We start from the raw sequence: 8,161 nt of genomic DNA on the forward strand, positions 1-8,161 counted from the left end.
AATAATTTGAGTAGAATCGGTGACAGCTCTTCCCTGAATGTTTGGTAGAACTCACAGTGAAGCCATCTGGGCCTGGACTTCTTTTGGTTGAAAGTTTTTTGATGACCTGATCAATTTCTTCTTTTGTTATGGGTCTGTTCACAGGTTTTCTACTTCTCTGTGTTTAAGTTTAGGTAGGTCGTGTTTATCTAAAAATGTATCCATCTCCTGTAAGTTTTCATATTTGTTGGAGTACAACTCTTCATAGTATTCTGTTATTATCCTTAGGATTTCCTTTGGCTCCATGGTGACATCGCCCATGTGGTTTCTAATGCGTGTTATTTGTGTCTTCGCCCTCTTTTCTTTTATTAGGTTTACCAATGGTTTGTCAATTTTATTAATCCTCACGAAGAACCAGCCTCTTATCCTGTTGATTCTTTCTATAGTTTTTCTGTTTTCCATTTCTTTTCATTCTGCTCTGATCTTTATAATTTCTTTTCTTTTGGTGACTGTACATTCCCTCTGTTGATCTGTTTCTAATTGCTGGAGATGCTGTGTTAATGTGTTAATTTTGGTTCTTTTTTCTTTTTGGATGTGCACATTTATCACAATGAATTGACCTCTCAGCATCGCTTTTGCCGTGTCCCAAAGATTTTGGTATGTTGTGTTTTCATTCTCATTTGTTTCTAGGAACTTTATGAATTCATGTTTGATTTCCTCTACTACCCAGTCACCTTTCAGCAGGGTGTTATTCAGTTTCCATGTATTCGACTTTATTTCCTTGGTCTTCTTATTGTTGATTTCTAGTTTTATAGTATTGTGGTCTGAGAAGATGCTTTGTAGTATTTTGATGTTTTTAAATTTATGAAGGCTTGCTTTGTGTCCTAACACATGGTCAATTCTGTAGACTGTTCCCTGTTCACAGGAAAAGAATGTATATTGCGCTGTTGGGTTGAATGCTTTGTACACATCTATGAGGTCAAGTTGGTTGATTGTGCTGTTTAGTTCCTCTGTGGTTTTGTCGAGTTTCTCTCTAGTTGTTCTATCCCTTTTCAAAAGTGGCGTATTAAAATCTCCCACTATAATTGTAGAATTATCTATTTCTTTCTTCAGTTCTAGTAGGGTTTGTTTCACATATCTTGGTGCTCTTTCATTGGGAGCATAGATATTTATTATGGTTATGTTGTCTTGCTCAATTGACTCTTTGATCATGAAAGTGTCCTTCTTTATCTCTTATGCTGGTTTTTGCCTTAAAGTTTCCTTTATCAGAGATTAGAATTGTCACTCCTGCTTGTTTATTGTTGCAGTTAGCTTAGTACATTTTTTTCCCATCCTTTAACTTTTAGTCTGTTTTTGTCTTTGTGTGTAAGGTGTGTCTCTTGCAGGCAGCATATCGAAGGGTCTTGTTTTCTTATCCAATCTGACATTCTCTGTCTCTTCACTGGTGCATTCAATCCATTGACATTCAATGTAATTATCAATAGATATTCATTAATTGCTGTCATTATATTAATTTTTTGGTAGTGTTGTTTGTTTCTTTGTTCTGCATGCCTTCTTGTGCTGAATTTTTGTTTTTTGTGCTATTTCTTGTCAGTTTCTTCTTAATTTTCATGTTTCCTTTTTTTTGAATGGCTCTTCATTTTTATGGTAAGTTGTGAAGTATTAACTTTCTTTGGGGTTTCCCTATAGTCTATTTATTAACACCCCCCCCCCATTTAAAACAGTCTATTGTATCCTGTAATCTACCTGACCATCTCACCACCTAGATCTCTGTTCCTATGTTTCTCTCTTCTTTGACACTGTTAATATTTTGGTCTTTGGTTAGCCACACAGGTCCTCTGAATTCATTGCTGTAATTTTGTTGTGTTCTGAACTCTGCTATCTCTTGACTGTATTCCACATGATGTTGTCACAACTGTTAATCTTTGGTTGTTGAATATTCTTGCTGGTTTTCATTCCAAAGAACTCCCTTTAGGATGTTTTGAAGCTTTGACAAAATCTCTTAGCTTCTGTTTATCCTGAAATGTTTTGATTGTACCATCATATATGATTGACAGTTTTGCTGGATAGACAATTCTTGGTTGGCAGTTTTTTGGTTTTTTTTTTTTTTTTAGGGTTTTATATATGTCTCCCCTATTGCCTTCTTGCCTGCATGGTTTCTGCTGAGAAGTCAGAACTTAAGCTGATTTGCTTACCTTTGTAGGTAAAACTTATCTTTTCCCTGGCTGCTTTTAGGATTCTGTCCATGTCTTTGATTTTAGAGAACTTGAGTATGATATGTCTTGGTTATTTCTTTTGGGGTCTATCCTTCCTGAAGTTTGTTAAGCTTCTTGAATGTTTATCTTTCTCATCCTTCTACATGTTAAGGAAATTTTTTTCCAGTAGTGCCTCAACTATCTCCTCTGTGGACTTCTGTGATTCTTCCTGTTCTGGGATGCCAATAATTATTAAGTTATTCCTCTTCATGTTATCCAGCATGAATCTTAGGCTTTCTTCAGATTATTTTATGCTTTTTTCTGCTTGCTCGTCTATCTTAGCAGTATTGAGAGATTTGTCTTCCAGCTTGCTGGTTCTGGCTTCCATCTCTTCAATTCTACTTTTTTGCCCTTTCAGTGTATTGTCCATTTCTGATATTTTATTATTAATCATATGGACCTCTTTTTTTCAGGTTTTGAATTGTTTCCAATGCTGTATCTATCTTGTTTGATTGCTCCTGTAGCACTTTCCTGACTTCTTCCTTATTTTCCTCCACCCCTTTTCAGAGCATTTGAATTTGTTTCCATATCATTCTTGTGAATTCATTCTCAGGCAGATCCAAAACATGCTATTCTTCTAATGGAAATACTGGATCTGCCTCCAGCCCATTTGTCTCAGTTACTCTTTTCTGGTTTTGGACATGTTTTGAGATATTTTGTTGAGTTTTCCTGGACATTGTCAGTAGTTAGGTGGATTTTTAATGCTTAAATGGATGTATGTTGCTGTATTGTTATGCTTGCTGAGTGTCTCTTGGTGGAGATAGGCTTCCCTTTTCATGTGCAATGTCTAGCAGCTGGTATTGGCTCCTGTCTCAATGGTGAGGTATTATGGGGTATGATAGTAGCTTGGCTATATGGCCATGATTGCTGTCTCTTCTTGGGTAATGTAGAGAGAAAAAGCTCCCACCCCTGGTAAAAAAGTATGACCAAAAGGACCAAAAACAGAAGCGATATAAAAGCAGAGACAAAAAACACCACCCCAAAACAAAAATAAAACCATAGCTGTCTGACCAGTGGCAGAAGTAAACGGTTCCAACCAGGTCAACTTTAGGGCTGGGTCCAGAGTCAGACATAATAAGCAGCTTCCAAAGGGTCAGTCCATGGGACCAATGGGGATCCTCCTCTCTGTGCCGTAGGAAAGCTGTGGGCTCAATGCTGGACCCTTTTGGGACTGTGCACCCACCCACCTGAAGGTGGCCGGGCTAGGCAGAAAGGGCATGACAGGGAAGAGGAGGAAAAATGTGTAGAATCCCCCACTCCTCTTTTTAAAAATGTTGCTTTGTGGGTTTCACCACGTCAGTCTGGCTGTGGCCCTGCCCTCTGAATGCAGCCCAGGCAGGAGTGCTCCGCAGGCAAAGTCCTGAGCCCTGATCGGTTCTGGAATCACAGTATTTTCCTTTATACAGTGACTTTTCCACCAGTGGGTGCGGGAAACTGATGCCCTACATCTTATACTAGACCCAGAGCTCTGAGGCAGCTTCCTAAAAGCACCTTGTCTGGATTTTTGGCACCTTCCCCACAGAGCTCATCTTACCAGACTCTGCTTGTCCTGCTTCCAAAACCAGAAGTCCCAATATCATGTTCTTTTATATACCCATCACTGTGGCTTCATTTCCCAAATTGTGCCCTCGATAGCTTTAGAATTGCCCTGTAGAGAACTTTTTAATAATAATTTAACTAAAACCTAGGCTGATACAATTCCCTGCATATTTTTTCCCAAATGTTCAGGGGCTAAGAGATGTGGCCAGGTACCTGGCATGGGGAAAGGAAATGAAACTTCCTACAGTTGGGGTTTCTACAGGTACAGATTTGATTGATCTGCTGAAGACCACGGAAGTAGCTGGGCTGGAGGGAGCATTATGGGACCCTGGCAAAATGAAAGCATTTTTCTTCAAGTTTCTCAACATTTCATGAGTTATCTTAGCCAATTATGTACTCAAATTAAGAATACATTTTAATTTCTTCATACAAGAAATAGACTATGTCTAGCTAGTTGGATTGAAAGAGGATGAAAATCCAAAGAAAGCAAAAGAAATAGAGAACAATCATTCTTGAACCAGATCAACTGTTAAGAGTCTTTTCTCCTTTCAACAGAGAATGAGTAAGTTCCTAGGAAGGTCCCCAGTACCATCACATATAGATACACACAAACACACAGAGAGGTCAAGAAAAAAGGAGGAAAGGACAATGGTGCCTCTCTGATGGCAGTTCTTTACCCCAGACAGGTCTTAGGAAATACTGCTCTTTCTTTCATGGAAGGGTTATGAATCACCCAACCCTTAAAAATGTTACTGTTAGTGGTTATTGTTAGGTGTCATTGAGTCTACTCTGACTCGAAAGTAGAACTATCCCATAAGATTTCCTGGGCAATCCTGGTGTGGCACTGTAGGATAAGTACTAGACCACAAACTCAGTTTCAACCACAAGGTCAGCAGTTCAAATTCACCAGCTGATCCTTGGAAACACTATGAGTTTCCATACAGTGTCCCTGTAAGTCAGAACAACAAATCTTAACAGAAGCAGAACACCAGTTTTTCTCCTTTGGAGTCCTTGGATGGGCTCAAACCAACAATCTTCCAGTTTGTAGCAAGTGCTTCACCCTTGAGCCATGAGGACTTGGCAGTAAGTCTCTAAAATCTCTAACAATGAGTCCTCCCAGGACCATTTTATTAAGCCCTTGCTCTGTGTCCAACAACATGTGAGAGTCTAGCAGTGAGGGGCTGTGGAGAGCCTGCTGACACTCTGAAACTGTTGGTTTTACCTTGGACTGTAAGACCATATAGGCAAAGAAAGGTTTCTATAACTTTAGAAACAATTTAACTTTTGAAAAATAGTAAATCCATACACTTTTACTTTTCCAAAATTCAGGTATTCTGTGACTGAATACCCAAAACTAACACCAAATCCACTGCCATCAAGTCAGGTAAGGTGGAGGGTCAGAGAAAAAGAGGAAGACTCCAGCGAGATGGATTGGTAAAGTGGCAGCATCAATGGGCTCAAGCATGGCAACAATTGTGAGGTTGGCCCAGGATCAGACAGTGTTTTGTTCTGTTGTGCATAGGGTCACTATAAGTTGGTACTGACTCAATGACACCTGACAACAACGACAGCAGAGAACCATAGTCTTGAGGGATACCACGGCCATCTGGCATAACATATTCTACAAAGTCTATATCCCTGACTAGGATCTTCAAAGTTCATGCATAGTCATCCATGGTGCAGCTATGGTCTTTCGCTGTCTGGAGAAAGGAAGTGTGATGAAAACTGAAGATGTGCAGAGACAATTAGACCAATAGACTAATGGATCATGGGAGCATACATCTCCACAACTCTGAGACCAGAAAAACTGAATGGTGCCTGGTTGCCACTAGCAACTTATCTGAAAGGGATTACATTGGAGGGTCCTGGACAGAGTGGAGAGAAAGTGTGGGGAAAACTCAATGTCATAAAAAAGGCTCAATTTTCAGTCAGGTATTAAATAGGTACATAGACAGGACCCCAACACCAGTGAGGTATGTACAACAAAGAATGGTCAGTTATTCAGGATCTGGGGGACAGCATTTAGCTAAGGACAAAATTCAGAGAGGTAGAGAGGTAGGTAGCAATGTAAACAAGAAAGACATGGGAGAAGTGGGATAGGGGATGTTACATTGAGGGGATTGCAATCGACATGAAATGAGGTGTGGAATTTGTTGAATGTAAACCCAATGGTCTTCTCTTTACACCTGGACTCAATTCCCAATAAAAAGGTAAAAAAAGAAAATAGTCTCTAACAGTACAAGAGACTAGAAGTCTGAATTCAGAATCTAGTACTAGAGAAAGGGTCTTCTTTGTCTAATTCAGGATTTAGTAGCTGCCAACAATCCTTGAAGTTCCTGGACTTGTAGATGCCTCTAGACCCGATGTCCTCAATCCTCTCATGTCTGCGCATCTCTGTATCTACGCTGCTCTTTTTATCCACATCACTCACAAATTTGCTGTAAATGAGGAGGACTTGAAACACATCCTAATGAAGATCAAAGACTACAGCCTTCAGTATGAATTACACCTTAACCCAAAGAAAGCAATCAAAAGTTGTGATTCCTCACAACTGGACCAATAAGTAACATCATGATAAATGGAAAAAAAGATTGAAGTTGTCAATGATTTCATTTTTTTTTAGATCCATAATCAATGCTTGCAGAAGCAGCAGTCAAGAAATCAAATGATGTATTGCACTGAGGAAATTTGCTGCAAAAACCTAATTCAAATGTTAATAAATGAAGATGTATTCTGAGGACTAAGGTGTGTGATTCAAGGCATGGTATTTTCAATCACCTCCGATGAATGTGAAACCTGGATAATAAAGGAGACTGCAGAATAACTGATGCGCTTGAATTGTGATGTTGGTAAGCATATGGAATTTAAGCATATGGAATGCCAGAAGAACAAACAGATCTGTCTGGGAATCAGTACAGTCAGGTTGTTCCTTAGAAATGACAGTGACAAGACTTCATCACACTTACTTTGGACATGTTATCAGAAGGGGCCAGACCCTGGAGAAGGAACTGACATTGAGTTGGCACAGTGGCTGCAATAATGGGCTCAAATACAGTAATGACTGTAAGGATGGCACAAGAGGTGGTCTTTTGTTCTATTGTACATAAGGTCACTATGAATCTGACCAACTCCATGGCACCTAACAATAACAGGTGATTGGGTTTAGGATCCAGCCTTCACTGGTGTGACCTCAACTGATTATTGATTATATGCCATTCCATTCCATTATATTACAGAAAGTGTTTACATTACATTGGACTGACTTATCTGCATATGTATAAGGGTTAGGATTCCAATACTTATTACGTTGTTATTGTTGTTAAGTACCATGGAGTGACTTCTGACTCATAGTGACCCTGCTCAGGGTTTCCAAGGCTTATAAATCTTTACGGGAGCAGAAAGCCTCATCTCTCTCCCGCGAAACAGCTGGTAGTTTCAAACTGCCAACCTTGGGGTTAGCAGCCCGACTGGTAACCACTATGCTACCAAAGCTCCTTAATACTTACTATGTGGAGACACACTTCAATCCATAACAATGTGGCTTACAGTCTCTTCCATGTATAGTGAAGTTATTGCTATTTGTCCATGTTTAATAACAGCATTTATTTACATTCTACTTCACACTCTGCCAATTCACTTGTTGTGATTATACATCGTACCAGGTGTGGTGCTATGGGTTAATGCACCAGACTGCAAAGCCATTTGAACTCCAAGGTTGGTGGTTCAAGCTCACCAGCTGATCCTCAGAAATCCTATACAGGGTCGCTATGGGTCATAATCGACTCGATGGCACTGAACAAAAACAACAACTGTGGTACTGAGGGATAAGCACTGGACCACACGGTCAGTTTGAATTGCAAAGTCAGTGATTCAAACTCACCAGCTGCTCCTCAGAAATCATATACAGGGTTGCTATGAGTTGGAACAGACTCGATGGCACTTAACAACAACACATGTCTCCCAATACTAGAAATATTTGGGTACTAAGGAGAAACATCAGGGGCATCACACATGAAGAAAACCAAAAAGTCATTAAAAAGAGAAGAAGGGAAAAAAATGACCAACATGAATGTCAGAAAAAATGCTAAAACATGCTCTTGATCTTAAAGAAGGTAAAGCAACTTGAAAACATGATAAAGTAAAAGAACTGAACAGACTAGAAGAACAGAAGATACTTCTTGAAAGAAAGACCTACAGGAAACATATAATACAACATAGGTAGACCGACTGTTACTACAAGAACAAGCAATTTGCTTGCCCAGGAAACATCAAATCAAGTGGTCGGGTCCCCTCAGTGCAAACCCCCTTCCAAGACTAAGACTCAATGGGAATACACGCTGTGATTGGTGACCACGCTCGACACCGATAAGGGGAAGTGAGGGAAAAAC

Source organism: Chrysochloris asiatica, unplaced genomic scaffold (assembly GCF_000296735.1).
Source record: "Chrysochloris asiatica unplaced genomic scaffold, ChrAsi1.0 scaffold00117, whole genome shotgun sequence".
Lineage (NCBI taxonomy): Eukaryota > Metazoa > Chordata > Mammalia > Afrosoricida > Chrysochloridae > Chrysochloris > Chrysochloris asiatica.